The 23087-nt window shown below is 41.1% G+C and overlaps 1 protein-coding gene across 6 annotated transcripts in view; it reads right to left on the minus strand.

The window, feature by feature from the left end:
- The window catches only part of NCKAP5 (NCK associated protein 5), a 963823-nt gene that overhangs the window by 790982 nt on the left and 149754 nt on the right, over positions 1-23087 (minus strand). The gene's annotated exons all lie outside the window — the stretch shown is intronic.

Genomic DNA, 23087 nt, shown 5'->3' on the forward strand with positions numbered 1-23087 from the left:
AGAAACCCAGAGGTTCAATCTGATGAAAACTGTGGTAATCAAATCTTCTTAAACCTATGGTTTCTGTCTCGCTTGGAACACTGGCCAGGCTCCAAAGGGAGATTTCCAGGGTGCGAGGTAAAGGTGGTTGTGGAGGAGGTTGGGAGAAAACAGGCTAAGGATGCTGGCAGAATTCAGGAGCCAGGGGGGGTCTGAGAGACAAGGCACCAGTCCTGTAAAAGGTCAAGGACCTCGCTTTGGCAATTTTGTCCTTTTTGACATAACAATTTCCCTAATGTCCAAGTTAGGAGCACTCACAACAAAGCTCCCTCTGCCCAGTATCACTGACTAAAACCCTGGAGCTGGGTACAACCCAGGCATTGCAATGACCCTTACTCCCATGTTCTGAGTGGAGTCTCTCTAGGACATAGGTCCCCAGGAAGGCCAAGAGCAGGCCATGGAGAGTACTTAAGATAATGCAAGTTTCTCTAGCTCCCTCCCTAGGGAGCACCTATTCTCAGGTGATTCCAATCCTAGCCCACAAAGCAACACAAGCAAATCCTGTCAATACCAATTTTAGATTTCTTAGGCCCACTCAGTGAGCAGCTAAGATCTGCCCATGACAATAATAATGTGTGCAGAATAGTGCAAGAGAATCACCAAGGTTATGACTGAATCTAAGAGCATCTCTTAGTAAAAAGATCCAGGTAAGCAATAGCAAGAAGGGCAATGGCCAAAGGCAAAAAAAAAAAAAAAAAAAAAAAAAAAAAACTCCTCCACCAAAAATTCAAAACACAATCTCTATGGCAGGCTGTGTTCTGCACTGTCAGCATAATGAAGGCAAGGTCTCGAGCCAAGAGACTAGGGTTTGCTCAGAAGGAAAGTCAAGTGAGGACACAGAGAGAAAGAGGCACGTTATGTATCCCCATTCAGTATTAAGCAAGTATTTTTAATACCACTGGACATAACCAGTGAGACCCAGGCAAACAGAACTGACAGAGCTAACTACAAGGTTTGTGGTGCTTGATTCCAGGAATATGTTCCTTTTTAGCCAAGTCTTCCTTGTGGACTCAACCTCTAGCTGTATGCTTCGCATTCACTAAGTTTATTATCTGTTTTATGATTTCTGTTAAGACCTAGGAGTTTTCCTGAAGAAGAGGCCTAACGTAGGCCTGCTCACTTTTCCAAAAGAACCAGAAGAAACTTCAGGCAAAACACTAAAATGGGGAAATGGGAAAAGAGTGCAGTTTGATACTGACAGAGAACATGAAAAATTCTCAAACTCAGCTCACATTCACTGAAGGTTTCGTATCCATCTAGTTCAATATTCATTCATACATTTATGAATTCATGAATTTATTGAATAAATATTGGATGTCTATGACATCAGGCCCTGTTAAGGTACCAGAGAAATTGTAATAAAAAGCTCCTCTTGTGTAGTTTGCCACCCAGCCAGGGAGATGGACAATACACGCATAGATAAGTGTTTTCATGAGTAATACAAGTAATAGGAGCAATCAGTCATGAGCAGAGATCCCTGTAAAGTGAGGCAGGGAGTTTTGGCACCAGATGGAGGATCAGTGAGCCTTACCTCAGGTGCAAACAGAGTTCAAGGGGCCTCAAGATGACCAACACAGCCAAAGCCAAATGGGCCAGGTTAAGGTGAAAAACATGATGCAATGTAGCTAGTTCTCTCTGGAACTCCCATTTTCCTGGAGGCTTTCTGTAAGACCCTCCCAGCCACTCTAGGCCAGGAGACTTGCTCTCTTCTGTGACCCTACGCCTATTCTGACTCTACTGCTCTGCATAATATCTGCTCCATCAGCGTCAGATGCTAGATCTAGTCTTTTGTGTGTAGGGCCATGTCATCTCCGGAGAGACCCTGGGTAAAAATAAAGTCTTGGGAGTCAGGAAAGATGTGAATTCTAATTCCAGCTCACCACTCACTTGTTGCAAACTAATTTCTCAACCTCCACTACAAATGGGATGAGAATGTTAGTACCTACCTTATCACACAGTTGTAAACAGGGTACAGTACAGAAAGAGTGCTCAGTAATGGGAGTTGCTATCAGCAGATGAGTCAGGGTCTTATGGAAAGGAGCTATGCCTTTGATTTTCAGTTATGTCCCTAGTACTTATAACACAGTATGTTCCCTATCAGTGGTCTGTGAAAATAGCATTACATGCTCCTCAAAGCACTATTTGGAATCATCAGGGATAGATTCCTTGAAAAATTCTGTCACTGGGGCACCTGGGTGGCTCAGTTGGTTAAGCATCTGACTTCGGATCAGGTCATGATCTCACTGCTCATGAGTTCGAGCCCCGCGTCTGGCTCTGTGCTGACAGCTCGGAGCCTGGAGCCCCCTTCAGACTGTGTGTCTCCCTCTCTCTCTGCTCCTCCCCTGCTCATGCTCTGTCTCTCTCTCTCTCTCTCTCTCTCAAATATAAAATAATAAAATAAAATAAAATAAAATAAAATAAAATAAAATAAATTTAAAGATTCTGTCACTTACTAGTTATATTACCAAGAACGATGGTTCTTTGCCCCAAGCCTCAGTTTTCTCATCTATTAAATAGGAATGATCATACCAACCTCATAAAGTTATTAGCTACAACCCATGAGATAATATATAGAAAAAAGAAAGCATTTCCTGATCTAAACTTCTGGTTCAGTGGCTCTTAAGTCTTACTGATTTAAAGTCCAGTTATGTGAATCCACAAATCCTTTAAAAGGGAATTCACAGACTGCGTACCTCTCTTTGACAAATCCTTCCTGGACTGGAAGAGCAGGGTGTGGTCAGATCCATTTAGCTGTTGCCTAGACCAAAGTCACAGAAGAGGACCAATGTTTCAGGTGTATGTGACTCAGCTCGTGGTTATCGGAATTCCATGTGTTTATTTCCAAGGTGAAGGTCATTAATGGTCTCTGCACTGGTAAATCTGACAAACTGCTTTGTATTTATTTCATGTTCTACATGAGCCATGTGATATCTTAAATATCTCCCCAAGTAGCAGTAAAAAGCTGGGTGTAGCTAGGGAAGGTCACCATGCCCTAATAGACATGTCCAACAACTTTGTGCAATTCTAAATGGTACTCTGATCTTGATGGGATTTACATTTTACTGATACACTTCAATGTGTTGTTGATAGATGTAAAGCAGTCAAAGAATAAGGCAGACATGAATGCCAGTACAGGTCCACAGGGCAGAAATAAACGAGAATGAGCATAGGAAAAGAAAAAATAGCCTGAAAGCAAAAATTACAATTAGCCAATGACCAAACACCTCCATACTATTCTTGTTCAAGACCATCACATTATCCTCATGATGACTTTGGTAAGCTTATAAAATCCAGTGCCAGTATGAACATTACTGAAATATTTTGTAAACCCAATCTGTAGACCTCATGAGAGCAAGGAATTTCATCCATTTTTGTTTATTGATGGTGCCTGGCACAAGTAGGTACTCAATAAATAGTAACAAAAAAATGAGTGAATGGATGAGAATCTTGTTTTGGGGTTTCCTACTGGATTCCTAGTGTATCTTATATTGCTGTTACACTGCACTTCGTGTTCGTCATCATCCTTTCACACAATTAAAACTTTCCACCAATTACTATCTATAGCTGACTTCCCTATTTGCTTATTTTCTATAACTGACTTCCCTATTTGCTTATAGTACAGAAAAGAGTAATAAAGCAAAATGGGCAGTGCCATCAAAAGAGAACTGAGTGTAATGAATAAATGATGAGGTCAATTTCAGGCAGAAAGACAGTGACAAAAGGGAGTCTCTGGAGGGTCTAAGTCCAGCCAGATCCCTATGCACTATCACCTGAAGACCTCTCTGCTCACTTTCTGGGAAGTAATAAAGTAGAGAAATAGGGTCAGGTTGTTCGTCCATGGCCAAGAGTTCATTCCACCAGGGAAGGATGGGTTTATGAGAATAAGTTGGTGATTCTGTGGCTTATTCTACATGGACACACATTCTTTGGGTTCGCCTTTCTACTAAGACATCATGCTACCATAATGCATAATCCACCCCCTCTGATGTGGGCAGTAAGAGGCCCATATAGGGCCCCTTTCCATTTCTTGTTACCATTACAGAGACATACATTTACCTGTGCAACTTGAGACTGATTCATCATTGTACCTTAACTGTCCGTCTTCAACAGACCAGACAGACTTACCAACAAATTTGCTCATACAGCCAACTTCTTATCTTGTCCCAAACCTAGGCCTTACAGCTTTCCCTTACCCTCACTTCTCATACACTAAAATTCCTTAATTCTCTCATAATAATCTTCTTCTCTACATTCCCACTACCATGGTCTTAGTATAACTTCATCTTGGATTTTCCCTAAACTAACAGAAATATTTCTTAATCAAACTTTATGCCTCAAGTCATGTGCCCCTTCAATCCATTTTTCATACTTCCCTCCCAGGTGTGATTCTAAAAGGCAATCCTGATTATATGTCCTTGTATTGGAAACTAAATTCCTTATCACAGAATATAAGGCCTTTTGTAATCTGGCTCCTGTCACCCTCTCCATCCTCATGTTCAACCTCTCCTCTGATGATGCTCCACCTCCCAGCTCTGCTCACCCACTTGCCATTCCCAGAGCACCCTAGTTCTCCTTACTATTGTGCCTTTTCCTTTACAGTTCTTTGTCAAAAATGTCCTTCCTTCTGTCATCCGCCAGCCACTCTCATCTCTAAACCTATCAAACTTTTGATTCCACTCTAAACCTCTGGTAGGATTCCCCTACATCCATTAGGCAGATCTCCACCCAACCCATCGTGAGTTTCCCCAGCACCTGTTCTTTCTATGATAGCAACTATAATACCAGATTAAAAATTACTTGCTTACTTACCTCTCCCTGAAGTTAAAGACCATGTTTCATTTATAGGAACACACATACAGAACACAGTCCTCAATACACAGTTAACACTCACTAACTCAATGAATAAATAAATTCATCATTGTCTCTCAGTTCTGCCCTTCCATTCTTCCAGCAAATAATTTAGTTTCTGATCTCCCAGATGCCAGAAAGCAGCCACTTGAGTACTTAAAAAAAATCAACTGTACTGTAATGCTACTTAGGAGATTGAAGGGATAGAAAATGCATCCTACAATACTCAGACAAACTGGTCTGTAAGAAGGAAAGAACAAATATCCAATTACTGTGTTTGAAAGGGGAAACTGAAAATACAATCGTTGGCAGAGTTCTTCAATCAGATGCTTTGTCTTCTCGCCATCAAGGACTAGATACACACAGTCTGGAAACACTCCAAATCTTAGTGCAGTTGACAGGGGACTTGACCAAGCAACCTGTGCACAGATTTACACACTCAGAATGAGCTGATGACCAGCTGTCACCTGCCAAGAACAATTACAGCTTAGACTCATCTGAGATTTGTCAAGTCCAGGGACAGGGCAGCTCTATTAGTTATTCTAACTGCTATTTCATGAAAGCCTATTTCTGAAGGGCTGTAGTTATCTGTGCATAGAAAGACTTCCCAACTACTAAATAACAGGATGATGCAGAAGGATTCAATCCAGGGGCATGGGCATGGAGAGGGAAGGTTGGGCCTCAATGAATTATACCTAGGAATAAATCCATCAACTCATCTGGGTAGTATAAATAGTAGACCAAGGTAGAGTTACCAGCTAAACATAACATTTAAAATAAACAAACAGTAAAGCATTTCCTTGCTGATTACTCTCAGGCAAAATTTTATGCCTGCCTCGTATAACGTCATGATGTCTCAAGATCTAAATTAAATAACCCACTTGCTTTGACAGATCATTTGTTTATTCAGAAATTCATTAAAACCAGGAGTGTGTACAAAATCTAACAATATTCAAGGCTCCAGAATGTTTTTTTAACCAGGATTTCAGTCAAATACATCTAACAAACTGCTTTTGGAAATGACATTAGCAAACAAGTTTAATTCTGTGATATTATTTATAGACAAGCTGACATTACTCACCTAACAAAGCCATGCTTGTCTAATCCCTGATTAATTACAGCAGAAGGAAGCCTTGTAGAAGGGGACATCTTGCTCATCTGGAAAAAGGGTGACCTTGTGGGTGACACATGGGGCACCTCTTGAACCCAAGTCTGGACTACCTGTTAATTTCTGACTGAAGATTACATACTTTATGAAAATTTCATTTTCACATGCCTTGTGGCCAGCCACAGCCCAATATCTTCTCCCAAACCCACCGTGAGCCCTCCAGCCCATCTCACCTCTCTTTCCTTGACTCCTTAGACTACTTACACAACCTTGCTTTTGCATGTAACTTACACATAATCGAGAAAGTAGAACCATCTGATGAAATTTAGGACAGTGCTAACTAAGCACAGAGCAAATACCCAAAAAATGCTTTCTGAGCTTTGTGTCTCTTTTTACAAAGCTTGTGGTTCTCAAGGTGTGGGGCCCAGCAGCAGCAGCAGCAGCAGCAGCAGCATCACCTGGGAACTTGTTAGGCAAATTAATGGCCCCACCCAGACCTGCAGAATCTGAAACTCTGGGGATGGGAGCGGTCACCTGTGTTTTAATGAGCCTTCTACAGGATTTTGCTGGAGTCTCAAATTGGAGAATTGGTGCATTAGGATTACAAGTCTGCACCTATTTGGAAAAATTTGACCAGTTTATGAGAAGGGGAAAATATCAAGGTTCTTATGATGAGTTCGAATAAGTTAAAAAACAAAAGAATTTCCAATTGTCTTTGCAAAGAACTACTTCTTGCAGAAAGTAAACACAGTAAGATTAGGCATCTGAAAAACAAACAACAAACAAAAACCCAGGAAAACGTTTGTCTAATAAAACAACACAGATTATATTTCTAATTATCAGGAGAATCATTTAGCACTGAGTGTCAGGACAACCACAGCCTCCTGAATTAATTCTGATTCTGAGCTGAATGAATGTGCCAAGCTTATTCCCATGGAAACCGAGCACGATACAGATTGATAGGGTTATAGAACATATAACGGAGCTAAGGCAATTGCCAATTTTAGAAGATTAGCATAGAAAATTTGATGCCACACATTCATTTTCCAAATATCAGATGTGCTTCATCTATATTCGAGGATAAAGGACTGTCAAAATTTGATTTAAGAGAAAAGAAAAAGCCCTAGTACAACACAGCCTATCATCTTTGAGTTCTGGCCAAAATGAGGCAGAGGTTCTGTTTTCTTAATACTGCTTTAATTACAAGGAGACCGTTTTGAACATTGGTATTAAACAGGTTGCTATGGCTTCCTGCCTAAGAATTTGGCATGCAAGCTGCAGTCATGGGCGAGCTCTGAATGGTCTGAATAAGGTGCACACGAATAGAGTTTCTCAGCCTAAACCCCTGGCATAGAGCATCCATCAGGAAGAACACCGGGAGGTAACAGAGCACTAACAGAGGCACTGTCTCTCTTCACTTTCCTAGACACTCCTTCCATGGTTCTTACTGATCACCTGGTCATATAGAACACTCTCCCTGTATAAAAGAGGCTGCTTCAAACAGCAGCAGACCTGCTGCGGCTGTTTCCGAGCACAGAGAACCACGTGGAATGTTGTTTAGACTTCCAGAAGATTTGTTTGTTCCCTGGGCAACTCTGGCGTTTCCAAATTTTATATATGACTGTGACTAACAGGGAAGAAAGCAAACAAGAAGTTCAAAGCTGAGCTAATTATGCTCAGAGACACGTTTTTGTCTCTGGTAAATAATAGAGAAGTAACCACGGGGGATTTTATCTCTGTGTTCCCAGAGAGATACAAAGACCCTCAGGTAACACAAACACCAGAATGTTCAAAATGAGCAAATGCAATCTGCAGAGCTATGTTTATGCTTAATATCTATTCAGATATCTAAGACTCCTTCTGGCCTGAAAACTCTCCACTTCTCTGATCTCATAGCTTCTCATAGGGATGGTGTCTTTGAAATTTCATGCCAGGTTTTCACAATTTAGGTTTTTGTCAAGAAAAGAAAAAGTCCATAAGCAACATATGCCACAAATTTGAGGTTGTTTTTGTAAACACCCAGCTTTTGAGAGCTGTGCCTGACATTCAGAAAAGCTAGTGGTAGAGTTTCATATTTTGAAAGGGACGGGAAGAGAAACATATTTTTGGTAAGCAAATTGTCTGCGTGGGGGCTCCAGACAAGTTCATGGATTCCTTTCAGGATAGAGTAGTCCCCTCTTATCCATGGCGGAAATGGTCCCAGACCCACTGTGAATGCCTGAACCCTATATATACCATGTTATTTCCTATACATACATACCTATAATAAAGCTTAATTTATAAATTAGGCACAGAGAGAGATGAACAACTAATAATAAAATAGAACAATTAAAATACACTGTAGTAAAAGTTATTTGAATATGGTCTCTCTCTCAAAATGCCTTATTGTTCTGCGCTCATGCTTCTTGTGATGATATGAGATGATTAAATGCCTACATGATGAGATAAAGCAGGTGAATGATGTAGGTGTTGTGACGTAGCATGAGGCTGCTATCAACTATCTGATGATGATGATGATATGTAAGGAGGAAGATCATCTGCTTCCAGAACACAGTTGACCAAGAAATGCTAAAACACAGGTAAGGGGGACGTCTGTATTTACATTTACATGTAATGAAGCATAATATGTGTGAGGGAAAGGTGAGGCAGAGGTAAGAGATGGAACAACTAGTAAAGGGTATTTATTTATAAATAAAGGACCAAAAAGAAAATGATAAAAACAGCAAAGACATCCTGTAAGAGAAGAAGGAAGTGATTTTACCCCATGTCTTGCATTCAGCTATGCTGACCTGAAGGTCTAGAGAAGGTGAAGGAGTTTGTACTCTTTCTCCAAAAGGTCATAAACTCATATCCTAAAGCTTCACATGATTATCTCATAAGCTTTGATAGGTCATTATCTCAGCTCCCATAGATAAATTTGTTTATGGTTCCAAGAATAACCCAGTCCTCTCTGAAAGCTAGCGGTCACACCCAGGCCAGTGACCTCCTGATTCAAGGAACCTGCTTGTTGTCAATATTATTTGAATTCTAATACAGGTTTCCAACCCAAGATTGTTTTCTTCGCATGGGGAGAAGTAGGCTCTGCAAGACTAACTTGGAAGTTATGGATATTTCAGTTACTGGATTGGGACTGCCAGATGTCACTAGCTTTATCTTCTTGTTTGCAAATGTGAGGCAGATTGACCAAAGTCACTTAGGGACTTATATCAAAGAATTATTATCTATTTTTGGTTTGAAACCCAGTACCAAATTGGTAAAATTAACCAGACTTTAACTGGGAAAAAAAGTCTGGTTAATTTTCTATTATCTGGATGTGATATAAATATTTAATTCACAAAGCTTATTTGCAAGTTTAAACTACTATCACAAGAGAAGGAAATACTCAAGTCCTTTGACTTAAGTCAATCATCTCTGGGTTCTAAAAATGCGCAAGCTAGATGGAATCAGACATTTTTAGAAAGTTAGGTGATAAAAATCCATGCCAGGTGGACACATCTTGCCACCTCATCAGAGATCAAAAACCACAAAAACCAACCCATGACTCATGGCCAAGGAAAAGTGATATACAAGCCACGTGTTATTCTGCAGATCCCTTGATTTTCACAGGTAAAGAATGGATCCCAATTTGTTTCTGATGCAATACTATTTTTTCAAAGAGTTTCTCTCATCATTCACAAGGATTTAGAAGAGCATATACTTTAAACATTTATAAGTCTGGACTTCATTACCTGGAAGTGTATAATTATTCAATCTGAAATCTTCAGAGTGTAAGTCATCTTGTAGCAAAAAACACAGAATCTTATGAAAAGGACACACACTGCTTTTAACAACTCGGAGGTCTGATTTTAGATTTGAAAAGCAATGTCAACCATAGATAATTGATTTATTTTTTGTTCTATTTATTTTTATTCAAGTGTAATTATCATGAAGTTATATTACATTCAAGTATATATGATCGGATGATTCAAGAATTCTATAAGCTTCTCAGTGTGTATCAAGGTAAGTGCACCCTTAATCCTCTTCACCTATCTCACCCATCCCCCACCCACCTCCCCTCTGGCAATCACTTACTTAAGTGAAAAAAGTCAGAGAAAGACAAACCATATGCTTTCATTCAAATGTGGCATTTAAGAAAAACAAATGAACAAAGAGAAACAAACAAAAAAAAAACCCAGACTCTTAAATACAGAGATAATTCATTTTTCAAAGCAGACAGAGGAAAATTCTATTTCCTATTAATTCAACTATAATTTAAATTTGGAAAGACTTAAGCTTTGTCCTTTAAAAAAAAAAAAAATACTCACTTGGGGAACCTGGGTGGCTCAGCCGGTTGAGCGTCTGACTTCTGCTGGGGTCATGATCTCATGGTTCATGAGTTTGAGCCCACGTCTGGCTCATTCCTGTTAGCGTAGAGCCCGCTTCAGATCTTCTGTCACCCTCTCTCTCTGCCCCTTCCCTGCTTGTGCTCTCTCTCTCAAAAATAAATAAATCTTAAAAAGAATATATTAAAAAATATTCAATAGGGTAGTCACTGTACTCCAAATCTTCCAAATGAGTGAGGTCTTACCATTTATTCAACCCCTCTGAAGTTCACAAAAGTGTGACCTTTGGCAAGGCTTTTCCTTGTAATTTACAACTCAAGCATATTTATCAGATTGGAGACACTGCTCCATTGACACGTCTTTCTGCAGAATTTTGGAAAGCAAAAGAGTTCTGAGGTACAACTTGAGTAGAAGTTTTGCAAACCAGACACAGCAATAATTTATCTCAAATATCAGAGTGTCAAATGGAATGGCCACCTGGATGAGCCAATAATGCCCTTGGTAAAACAGGATCCTTAAATTGATTTTAAAGCTAACAGGGTGTCCATCGATAGATGAATGGACAAAGAAGATATGGTATGGATATACAATGGAAAATTACTCAGTCATAAAAAAAGAATAAAGTCTTGTCATTTGCAACAACACAGATGGACCTAGAAGGTACTATGTTAACTGAAATAAGTCAGATAGACAAAGACAAATATCATATGATTTCACTTATATGTAGAATCTAAGGGAAAAAAGACCAAATGAATAAACAAACAAAAACCAGAAATGGATCCATAAATACAGAGAACACACTGATGGTTGCCAGAGGGAAGGGGGATGGGGAGATGAGCAAAATGGGTGAAGGGGAATGAATAAGTTAGAGAATATCTTCCAGTTAGAGAATGAATAAGTCATGAGGATGAAAGGTAGAGCCTGGGGAATGTAGTCAATGGTTTGTAATAGTGTCGTACGCTGACAGATGGCAGCTACACTTGGGATCAGCATAGCATAACAGATTTGTCAATTCACTGTGTTGTACACCAGAAACAATGCAACATTGTGTATCAACTAAAATTTAAAAAGTAGAAAAAGAAAAGTTTATAGGGTGGCTTTGGGCAAAATTGTTTATAGGGTGGCTTTGGGCAAACGTTAAACTGGGATTACAAACCGACTTTTAAAAGGTCTATCTTGAAACATTTGAAAGGAATTTAAGCAAATAACTAATTCTTAGATAGTATAAATTATCTAATATTAAATTTCCCTCAGAAGTGAACCTTAGGGTTCTTATAATGGTGATATATTTGTGACATAAATTTCTTTCCCTATAATATTTCTCTCTTCTCTGCTCACTGATGCCTACAGTCCCATCATTAGAAATTTCCACCTTTATCACTTATTTAAATGCAACACAGAGGAGAGGCCCATTATTCTTGCTCAGTCACTGAAACACATCTTTTGCTGGGAACACACTGATAACTGAAATCTTCTTTTCTCCTTTCTTTGGTATCTCTCACATTGTACAAGACACTTGCTATCATAGAGTCATTGAGCTCTAAGGAACTTGACAAGTCACTGGGGACCCAACCTGTTATCACAAAGACAAGCCAGTGAAGCTGAGGTTCGGAAGGGAAAGGAGAATTGTCCAGAGTGTCTCATCCAGTTAGTGAAAAAGCTGGGACCAGAGTGTGGAGCCCAGAGCCACTCAGCAATTCACTCCCTAGGCATTTACTGAGCCCTACTATGTGCTGGACACTGCATTATGTTGGGGACATGGCAATGAGAACTATAAATATCTTTTCCTATAGAAGCTTGAGATCAAAATGAGTTCCCAGACTCAAAAACCAATACGATGAATCTACCTATCTAAGCGTAATTATAGAAGGGAGTCTTTGATTAACTCTTTTCGATTCCATCTAAGGAACTTAATGACTAAGATATAAAGATTATTTCCTTAGAAGTTTTCCCCTGAAAATAAGTACTAGAATTTAGATTCCACAGACACATTTTTGACTGAGATTTCCGCAAATATAATTTAACTCACTAATGAATTTTTTTCTTGTATAGAGCATGAATAGAGAGCTCAAGCATTTTAGTTGTATACTCAGAATTAAAGTTGTTTATTCATTTATTTAGTCTGTTTATTAGGTGTGTATACAAAGATGATGGACACAGAAATATTGATTTGATTACTCCTGATAGTCAGATCTAAACTAGTTACTATTAACAATAGCGAAGTTATTAACTTTTCTAATGGATCAATTTGTACGTTGTCATGGATGATGGGGAGTCTTATTCAAGTGTGAAACCTTAGTCCATTCAATTTTCCATTAATTCTCTCAGATAATTAGTTTTAAGAAATACCACCATGTTACATCTTACACTTTTCCAGTCCCCCTGGGAATATCTGAACCATGTGACAAGATCAGAAACCACAAAATTCAATAAGGAAGGGGTATTAACACTCAATACTGGACAAGCAGTCTTTGCTTCATGAAAGCATCAAGTGTCCCTACATTTTTTTTCACATCATGTACTTGTCACAACTGAATGGCCACTGCTTTGGTGTCTGGCCTCGGGTTTCCCCCACATCTCAAAACTCCATGACGGCTCTGTCAGTCCATGTGCACATAGCTTCATCTAGTTTACAGGCACCTTTTCCCGAATGTGCTGTATTTATATAGGTTGGGAAATAAGCAGAAAATACAATGCTTAGTTTGTGATCTACCATTTCGGTAGCTTTTGCAAAGCCTCCTCCAAAGGTATATTATGAGCCACTGCTCTGTTTCATTTTGGAACATCACATAAATGCTAGCTGCTTTCTGAGGGCTGAGTGAGCAAAGAAGAAATTGGATCCACGTGTTGGAAGGGAGTTGTGTCCTTGCCTGACTGTAGAGAGTTACTCCAGTCTCAAGACTGACTCAGTTTTCTACCTTCATTCCTCTTTCTGTCATATACGGAGGTTATATTATTGGTATTCATACACAGCCAAAGGGAGGAAAGCCTCCTGAACCCAACTCCTCAAGCGCATGCTTTAAGCTTCTATGACTTCCATCTGTGTGGCTCCCCACTGGGACTCTCTCACCACCAGAGTTCTGAAGGAAGCATTGCAGAAATTCAGAGAAAAATGCTGAATTTTTAATATAGCTATATTTTTTAAAGATTTTAATAGGAGCACAGAGCCTCAGACATAAGGTGCTCAATGAAAATTTGATAAGTGGAAGAATGGATGGTGAACTTCCAGGTGTGTCTGGGAAATGAAAAATCTCCCTGTGGAGGGAGGTGGTGCCTTTTCCCTGCTCTGGACAGTGGCAGGCTTCAGGAAAGATCTTCCATTGTGTACAAATGAGTGAGCCTGCTTCCTGGGCCTCTTGAGAGTGGTTGAGCACCTCCAGCTCTCAGGACCCTGCCATCTTTGGTTATTTAATTAAGAGAGTGTATGGATCACTTACAGTACTTGCCAGGATAAAGCTTTACTTAGTGGCTGCAGGGACACATAAAAGGAACAAAGCCAGTGCCTCCAGCAATGACACTTTGTTTTCTCTTTATTAGAGTGACTGTTATCATTCATGTTTTCCTTTTTCCCAGCCATTCATGGACCATCTCTCAAAGCTCCCCTCTGCTGGGCTAGACTATGGTAGACTATGGACAAGTTAAAATCCCTGTTCCATTTCCTAGTTCTTACTTCATCACATTTCTCCCTGGTACTGGAGTTTAACTTTTTACTCTCTCTCTCTCTCTCTCTCTCTCTCTCTCTCTCTCTCTCTTTGCTCTTGTGCCACATGATACTTTATAAGTAGAGGAGAAAATAGAGGCTCAGCAAAATGTAAAGGGTTGAGGAGGGCACACAGCTAATCAGTAGCAGAGCTGGTCTTATTTTATAATGCTAAGAGCTGTGTGTCCTTTCTGTTAGCTGGTTTCATTTTCCTTTCTAAAGGATCCCTGCAGCAACACGCTTATCAACAGCAGCAATAATCTTGAGCTGGATCCTCTCTGAGCAGAGGACTTTGAACACTACATGTGTGACTTGAATGGCTGTGCCTTCATAATAACCACTGCATTTGCTTTTTTCCAATTTTCCCCTGGGATCTGGTAATCACATAGGAAAAAGGATAAATGTTCTTCCTGCTCCTGCAAGATGAAGACTCCTTTTACTTAACTCATTTTTTTTTTGTTAAAATGTTTTTTAATGTTTATTTATTTTTGAGAGAGACAGAGACAGAGAGAGAGAGATCGAGGGTGAGCGCACAAGCAAACGGGGGAGGGGCAGAGAGAGAGGGAAACACAGAATCCAAACAGGCTCCAGGCTCTGAGCTGTCAGCACAGAGCCTGATGCAGGGCTCAAACTCACGAAACATGAGTCCATGACTCAAGCTGAAGGTGGACCCTTAACTAACTGAGCCACCCAGGTGCCCCTAGTTAATGCCTCATTTAAAACAAGGTTTTGTCGTTGTTGTTATTTCCAGACAGGATTTCATTAACCATGAAGTACAGATCTGATCCTTAATTGAGTATTCCAAATAGTACAGAGTATAGAATAACTAAGAAACTGGCCTGTGGTGACTTTGGTCAGACTTGGTTCTGGTTCAGAAACTCGGTGCCCGCTCTTGCTAACTTAGGTGATTTTTAAGCAAGCTATTTAACCTTTTAGAGCCTCAGTTTCCACATCTCGGAAACAGGAATTATGCTACATGCATCACAGGCTGCCGGAAGAATTAGATGCATATCAACTCTATGAGAGAAGGACAACAGTTGTCTTGGTCACCATAGAATTCTGTGAAGAACCAACCACAATAAAGATATGTTGAAAGAAAGAATCAAAATATGTATGATGGATCTGTGCAGTTCCTGGCACATCACCAATGGCCAATAATCTGTGTCTAAGTAAATTTTCCATCTTTCTTCTTTCTCTTTCATCTCTCCAGAAGATTGGGTTCCATGGTATGTGTAAAAGTAAACATTTAACGGATATAAATTGCAACAGTGGAAGAACTTTTGTAGAGTCACATGCCAGAAGTCCTTCAGAGATGAGAGGAAGAGTCTGAAGATAACGGAGTCACTCTGGATTAAGTGTAGGATACCAGCCATTCTTTATTATACAGCACACTGCTGACCATCCCCACCAGAGCTCAGAGTAAGAAAGACACCTCCAGGGAGGAATCAAAATCTGGGATTCCTGGTTATGACTTTGTTCTTCGTCCCGAGTAAAAACTCCGTCCGTACACGATGACACGCACTCCAGGCTTTTCAAGGGCTCCTGGGGAAAGCATTTCAACCCAAAATATCATCTGTGATCTGTTTTCCATCACAGAGGGGGAAAAAAAAAGGTCTGATGTTGGACATTTAGCTCCATGGGAAACTACCACCACAAATTGAATTTTGAAAATTCAATTCAATTTAAAATGCATTAAGGCCTATTTAAAAAAAAAAAATCTTCTGGGGAGTCCTTTGTTATGTCAGGAATTTCTCTGGAAAGATGAAAAGCAACCACGGATGCATCTTTTGTATAAACCTGGATTCACATACGTAGAACTTTCTTAAAATGAGGTATGAGGGCCTCAGGGCCTGCACCTCTTCCAGGCACTTCTTCAGAGAAGCTTTCCCCATCCTTGCACTGCTCGGAACACTAGTAGAAGCTCTCATCACAGCACACAGGAAAGTTTCTACACACAAGGGAGGCCAGACTGTTATCTGAGTAAAAAGCTCCAGGGAAACTACTAGAGAGGAGAGCCACCATAAAAAGTGTCATTGAAGCTATGGCACTGAGGTGGCATTCAGAAAGAAGCCAACCGAAACACCAGAGGAAGGGGAAGCCAGAAAGCTCACTGATCAAAGCACAGAGAGGCATGCTCCTCTCAACTTTGAAATGTGCTTAAGGTACACCTAGATGGCACAGGTATTAGCAGCATGAGTGCTGTGGTAAGATAGACCTCGGAGTTTCCTAGTCATGTGATCTTGGACAAATTATTTCATTTTTAGCCTCAGTTTCTTCACCTGTATAAGGGGATGCTATAGTATCTCCCTGTAGAGTTGTTGTGAAAATTAAATGAACTAATACAAATAAAATATTTAAGTCCAGCACCCAGGATATAATAAATATGTTATTGGCTATAATTATTATCAATAGCACCAAGTCAGATGAAAATGAAAAGCCATATGGAATGATTTAAGGTCATCTGATTACTCACTAACACCATCATCATCATTCCATACTAAATGATCACACACTGAGGGGAATGTGTACTGGTCCCTCCTCTTTCCATCCCCAGAATCCAGTATCCCCAACCAATGGCTGGATTGTGGTCTCTTTCCCTCCTCAGAACCCAGTGGTCCTGTGCTTCATTTTCTCAAAGTCCTTTCTCAACCAAATGACAATCGGATAAGCTTCATGTCAGACCTTTCAAGGGACATAATGCAGCTCAGTTTAGCACTTAAAAACTAATTTTAATTCTAGAATCTCAGTACCAGTCAGTGCTCACATCCAAGGTACCAACATACCCGGGTAGAGGATTAGGCCCTAATTAGAAGCAGGTCCTAAAATATTATATGAGGACCCTGGTGTTTCTGCTCGGTTTAAGTTACACTGACTTCCAATCATGCATTTTATCTTTTGGCATGCATACATAGGTGCCCAATAAATGTTACCTTTGGTGATAATAAAACAAAAGGCTAACTTTCAAAAGTGAAATAACCAAAAGACCATTGTCTGCATTCTTGGCAGCAGCCAGAGAGCCAGTTTTCCCAAGTCAGCAGCCTCTGAGGAGGCTGGCCAGGGGCCAATTCCCAGGGCTGGCGCATTCCTGGGGCCTGGCAAGAGGCCACTGGGACCCTGTTTCCTCTTGCGTTCTCTTTATGTAGCGGAAAATCTTTCCCGCTTCGAACCCTCCAAGTCTGTTTTGCCCCCTTCGAAGTAAAGAGAGAGAGAGTCACATGGGAAATGATCTTCAGCCCCTTCTCCAAATCAAGTCTCCCACTGCTCCGAGTTGGCACAGCTCGAAACAATTGAAGGCATAAGACAAACAAAAGAGAGCTCGGCTCTGCAGCCCAGTCTCCAGCCTGATTCTATCAGGGGCAGAGGGCTTGGGGCCGAGGACCCAGCAGGACCCTGTGCACAGGGAGTCATTGTACACTTGTTTATAAGGCTATGGGCACTTCTGCAAGCCTTTGGAATAAAATTGCCTGTTATAAATAGACATTGGCTGAGCTTCAAGGGTGAGAGAAGTAGGCCAAAAGTTCCAGAAAAATATAATACTCCATATAAGAAGGTCTGGAGTACAGCTCATTAACAGGGGACTACTGAGGCAGTTGGCCTAAGAAGAAAGGAATCCAAGGTCTTGTCTGATACAACCTGTAGCTAACACCTGGGGAACATTTCTGGCTGGTCACATCATGGATATGCCATTCGGTTTTTAAACATCATATATGAATATACGCAAATCAAAGATTTAGAAAAAAGTCTTTTTCTGAATGTCTCTTTCCATCTGCAGACAAAGAAAACTGCCATCTGGAGTTGCGACGTCAGCTGGCTCCACATATTTTCAGGGAGGAGGAGGAGGTAACACGCCGAGCACTATGTTGTGTGCTCCATTTGAACCCCTTCCCTTGATTCTAACAGCCCAAGCTCTTTCTACTACATTACGTGGCATCTATTTCCTCTGCAGCCTCTAAAATGAGTGCCCTACACACAGGCTCTTTGTATGTGCTTTTCCTGAAGCTGCCCCTGCTGCTTATAGTTTTGAGAGGCTGAAGTTTAGCAGTGAGGAAAGCCATCATGGCTATAATATGGTACGTTTCATTGGTATAGAGTCCTACAATCTCCAAGACAACTTTCTGAGTCTTTGTTTCTCTTATGTTCATGGCAAACCCACTATCAAGGAGACAGAGATTCAGAGAGTTTAAGAAACTTTCTGAAGGCCACACATCTACTGAAGGTCTCAACTCAAGTTCAAATATGCAGACTTGGAGTTCTAATGCAATGATCAATCCATTATATGACACTCCAGCCACCCCACAGCATTGCACTAGGCACTTTTATCAGGACCTCTTAGACAAGACAGTGTCACTGGCCATGTGGAACTTGTGCTGTGAAGATACCACATCATATTGTTCTGGTTAAACCAAGTTGTTACCAACTTCCAAGGAAATGGGCTCAAAAGCAACTCATAGGAAACTGTTTCTAATAATATAGAAATAGTAACCTAATCTGGTTTACGATAGTATTTTCTTCCCATTCCAGACTAGGTGTGGTATAGATTATAATAAGATAAATGTGCTGAATGTGTTCTGTTGGCCCCTAAACATCCACTTTCTATCCTTCTTTACCCTGCTCTGTGCCCCCAAGATGCTATGTAGGCCCCTTTCCCTCTGGTTTCCAAGTGGGTTCAGCAAATGGGAGGTGCCAGAAGGCCCTGGAGAGTGGATGGGGAAGTGGACTTTACATGCCCTGGTTCCCCACCCTGCTGGGCCAACACTGGTTGGCTGCATCCCTCTATCTAAGGTGACACTTGCTACCAAGTGGCTCTCTCCTTCTGGCCACATGGTTGTATGGTCACATTATTCCCCTGCCCTGTTATCCTGTTGAGTTCCCTACATCCTGCCCCGCCTTTGTAAGAGGCCTTTTATTAAACTGTCCTCCACGGGCACCTGGGTGGCTCAGCTAGCTGGTTAAGTGTCTGACTCTTGATTTTGGCTCAGGTCATGATCTCACGGTTCATGGGATCAAGCCCCGCCTCTGGCTCTGTGCTGACAGCATGGAGCCTGCTTGAGATTTTCTCTCCCTCTCTCTCTCTGCCCTCCCCTGCTCTCTCTCTCCCTCTCTCTCAAAATAAATTTAAAAAATAAATTAACTTAAAAAATAAACAAACTGTCTTGAGTGTGCCATCAGTTTCCTCCCAGGACCTCAACTGATGCAGTAAATAAGGAAATAATATTGTTGATGCAGTCTTTGTAGGAAAAAACATGTAAAGTTCCTAAGGTCCTCCTAAGAGGATGAAAAATTCTGACCACTTTAGATCTGGCTCTCTTCTACCTTCTCTTCCTCTTTGCTAGACCTCACCAAACAGGAAGTAGGTCAGATATTGTGCCTCAGGGACCTATCAGCAGAGCTCCAAACCTGGCCCACAAGATCTCAGAGTAGCTACCTACTGCCGCCACATCTGGCTGGTAATTTCAAACACTTTGCACTCAGCCTTGTGCCCACTCACACCAGATTATGGCAGCCCTTCATGACCTGGCCATCCCCAGGGACAGCAGGCCTATGACAATAACTCCTCCTCCCAGAAAGGCCAACAGAACCTACTTATCTGCTGTCTCTGACAGATGGATCCCAGAGTTTATCAGACCAAATGATTTTATTTCCCTCAACGCATCTATGTGCATGAGAGCAGTCAATGAATTAATTGTATTAGGAAACCTACCAAGCTGAAGACAATTGCTTATGACAAGGACTAGAAAGGTGCTGAAAGACAGAAGGCAAGCAAACCTCAGAGGCATCTTCGGAAGTGGACAATTATGACCCATTAAGCCTAGTTAAGGAACTGAAATTTTTGAGGAGGAAACATCTGGAACTGCCTGGAATGCAAAGGAACCTGGAGGAACCACTGTTTGGGCTTGTAGAGAGCAGCCCAGACAAATGGGATTCCGTGTTAGGCAAGAATTGCAAAATTAGTACATGAAAGGGACAGCATTGAGGCAGTGCATCTGGTGTTAAGTGAAGCGTTTTAATACAATGGCTCCTGGTTTTGCTGTTGAAATATTAACTGAAATTGGGATGAGTATGAGGGCTGTCACATGAATAGAAAACTGGCAGAAAGATCATAAATACTGGCTAAGCTGAGCCAAGGCAACAGAACATGGCAATAGAAAGGGAAGTGAAAACGCTGCCTAATTCCCAGCCATGAACCCTGTGGATGCTTACTAAATATTAATTGAGAATAATGAACTATACTAGAGGATGGTAAATTAGTGTGAGACAGGCTGCTGAAATACAGCTAATATATATGTACAGTTGGTATAGCATACACTGAAAAATGAGAAGAAAGGAAATCAAAATGATTTAGCTGTGTGATGTACCAGCAAGCGTGGGTAAGAGGATGGGGGAGGGATGGCAAGAGGGACAAGAGGAAAGTTAAGATAATAATTCAGGATCACAATAGAGCTTTCTTAGGGTCTCGGCAATTCCTCAAGTATAAGCCAGGCACCTTTGAGTCATACTCTATTCTTTTAAGACATTGTGGTTTTCTCAATAAACTTCTTCAGGGACCTCAGGGACACCCCAGATTAAATTTGGACCAATTTCATGGATGGAGATAAAGCTGTCCTCCTTGGGAAAGCCCTCTCTGATCAATACAGTCAGAAGAGCAAACTCCTTCCTAAATCCCATCACTCTTGTTTGCACCACTGTATACCTCCTGGTATTACTATGATTTGTATCTATGTGACTATATTTTGTAAAGCTTCATAAAATGGAAATCATGCTTTGCATTTCTAATTGAGTGCTAAGAAATAGCACTTCACAGTGCTAAGTGACCTTAGTAGGTGCTCAGTTCCAGTGCTGATCAATTAGGAACACTACAGAGGAAAACACGCACCTGTCAGGGAAAACACGCCTACTGGGTTGGAAGACCAGCTTCTAAGATCGATAAAAGCTCTACCTCTTGTTATGGACAAAACACTAGAGAATCTGCCACGGGAACAATCTTAGGCTGCCAGAGGAGGATACAGAAACCTCAGTTGCCGTGGAAACTTGTATGATCTGATGACTCCCATTGCTGAAATATGGTGAAACACCAGGAGAATGACAAGCAGATCCCTGAGCTCTAAGAAAACACAGAACACTCCAAGCAAATGTCGCTGCTCATTTGTACCTATTTCTTACAACGCAGTATCATTTTATCGTAAATAACAGAGCATTTACAAAGGGCTTTCAAAATGTTTCCAGTTCCTATCTTGATTAAGTGATCTCTGAGACCCCATGTATGTATAGGTCTATGTCTGCAGCAGGCAGACAGCCCTCACTGCAGCAGGTGAGTACAGGTGATGGAGCCAGGTGCTTCTGAGATCCTGCTCTGTGACCTGGGTAAGGTCAGCCATCTGTGTGCAGGTCTTATGGACCAGGCTTGCTAGACTAATGGCAGAGGAAGCTACCTAATCACTCTTGGGTCACAGATACCTTTGAGAATATGATTATAGCTATGGACTCCCTCCCTATAAAAAAGTGCACATATGCACATACATATAAAATTTAATACAATGCATTTCAGAGAATTCAAAACCCCTGGAGCCTTTTCATAAAGTTGCCCGATCAAGCACCTTGGAACTCAAGAGGGTCGAGGTATCATGTTAAAAATCTCTGATGTAAAACAAAAGTCTTTATACACATACTGGAATCATCCTTGGTAAAACTGAAAAGGTTGTCGTCCACCCTCCCAAACGTTTGATCCAGCACTCAGTGCCTCCCTCCTCCAGGTAGTGCCCCCTTACTCCATATCCAGTATCTCCTGATAGTGTGTACTGAGTTCACAAATGGCCACTAACCTGTGAGTTCACTCATTCATTCACTCATTCATTCATCCATTCATTCACTGCATGGCATGTTTTTCATGTGTCCAACTTGAGGGACCCAAATGTGAGTATGACAGGGCTCATGTCCTCTAGGACCTTACAATTCAGCTCAGTCAGGCCTGATTTTGCTTTCCAGGGGATACTGGGCAATGTCTGGAGACAGTTTTGGTTGTCACAGCTGGGGGAAGGGTGCTATTAGCATCCAGTGGATAGAAGCCAGGGGTGCTGCTAATATCCTACAATGCACAGAACACCCTCAACTTCGCAACAAAAAAATACAGCGTTCAAAATGTCAAATACACTGAGAAACCTCAATTTATGACAGACAGGCATGTGACAAAATGTTGAACGCAGTGAAAAAGACCAGAGGTAAACATTATGGCAGCTCAGGAAAGGGCATTTTAATAAAAACTTTGGAATATAGGATTATGGCAACAGACTGCCTTACTTTCAATGACAAGAGGAAGGAAGAAGGGAAGAGAAGCTATTCAGGGTAAGCCATCACCATACTGAACGGAGTCATTCCTCTGTGTAACACCAGAGAAGGGGGCATCAATTTCAAGTGGTGAGCAAGCAAATGGCATTTTGGGGGGAATTCCCTCAGGGGAAATAATGTTGGCACTCTACCCACCCCCATCACTCAGGGGCTCACCCAAAAGAATGTGCAGCCATGTGATCAGTTCATCACTCAAGTTATAAAACCTGTTGCATACTGCGTGACAGCTATACTTTGGATGCACCTTGTAATCCATAATTCCTCCCTACTCTATTCCCAATCCACTCTATATCTCCATCTGGTACATGTATACACCACAATGAGTCCCCAGGTGGGTAAAAACACAAAGTTATAGATACAATATATTATAGAGAGATTTTATATATATAAACACTATCATAAACTTTAATCTCCGTGGAAGCTGGTTCCAAGACTTGGTTAATCAGAAAAGGCACAAGACCAGAAGTCAGACCTAGACTGAGTTCCAACATATGCATTCTTTATTCTTTGTATCTCCCTCCCAACCTCCAACCCTTTGACAACTGTTTTAGTAAAATCAGGCCTGGTCTGTCTCATCAGCAGGCAGAGATATGGGAGATGTGCTGATACACCTGTATACTTCTAGCCTGTTGAAGCTGGGGCTGTTTACAATTGGAAGTACAATGCAAGGAGCTCCCAGTCACTGCCATACACTCCCAGTCACTGCTTCTGAGCTGCTACCTGTGGA

The sequence above is a fragment of the Acinonyx jubatus genome, chromosome C1 (assembly GCF_027475565.1).
Source record: "Acinonyx jubatus isolate Ajub_Pintada_27869175 chromosome C1, VMU_Ajub_asm_v1.0, whole genome shotgun sequence".
Lineage (NCBI taxonomy): Eukaryota > Metazoa > Chordata > Mammalia > Carnivora > Felidae > Acinonyx > Acinonyx jubatus.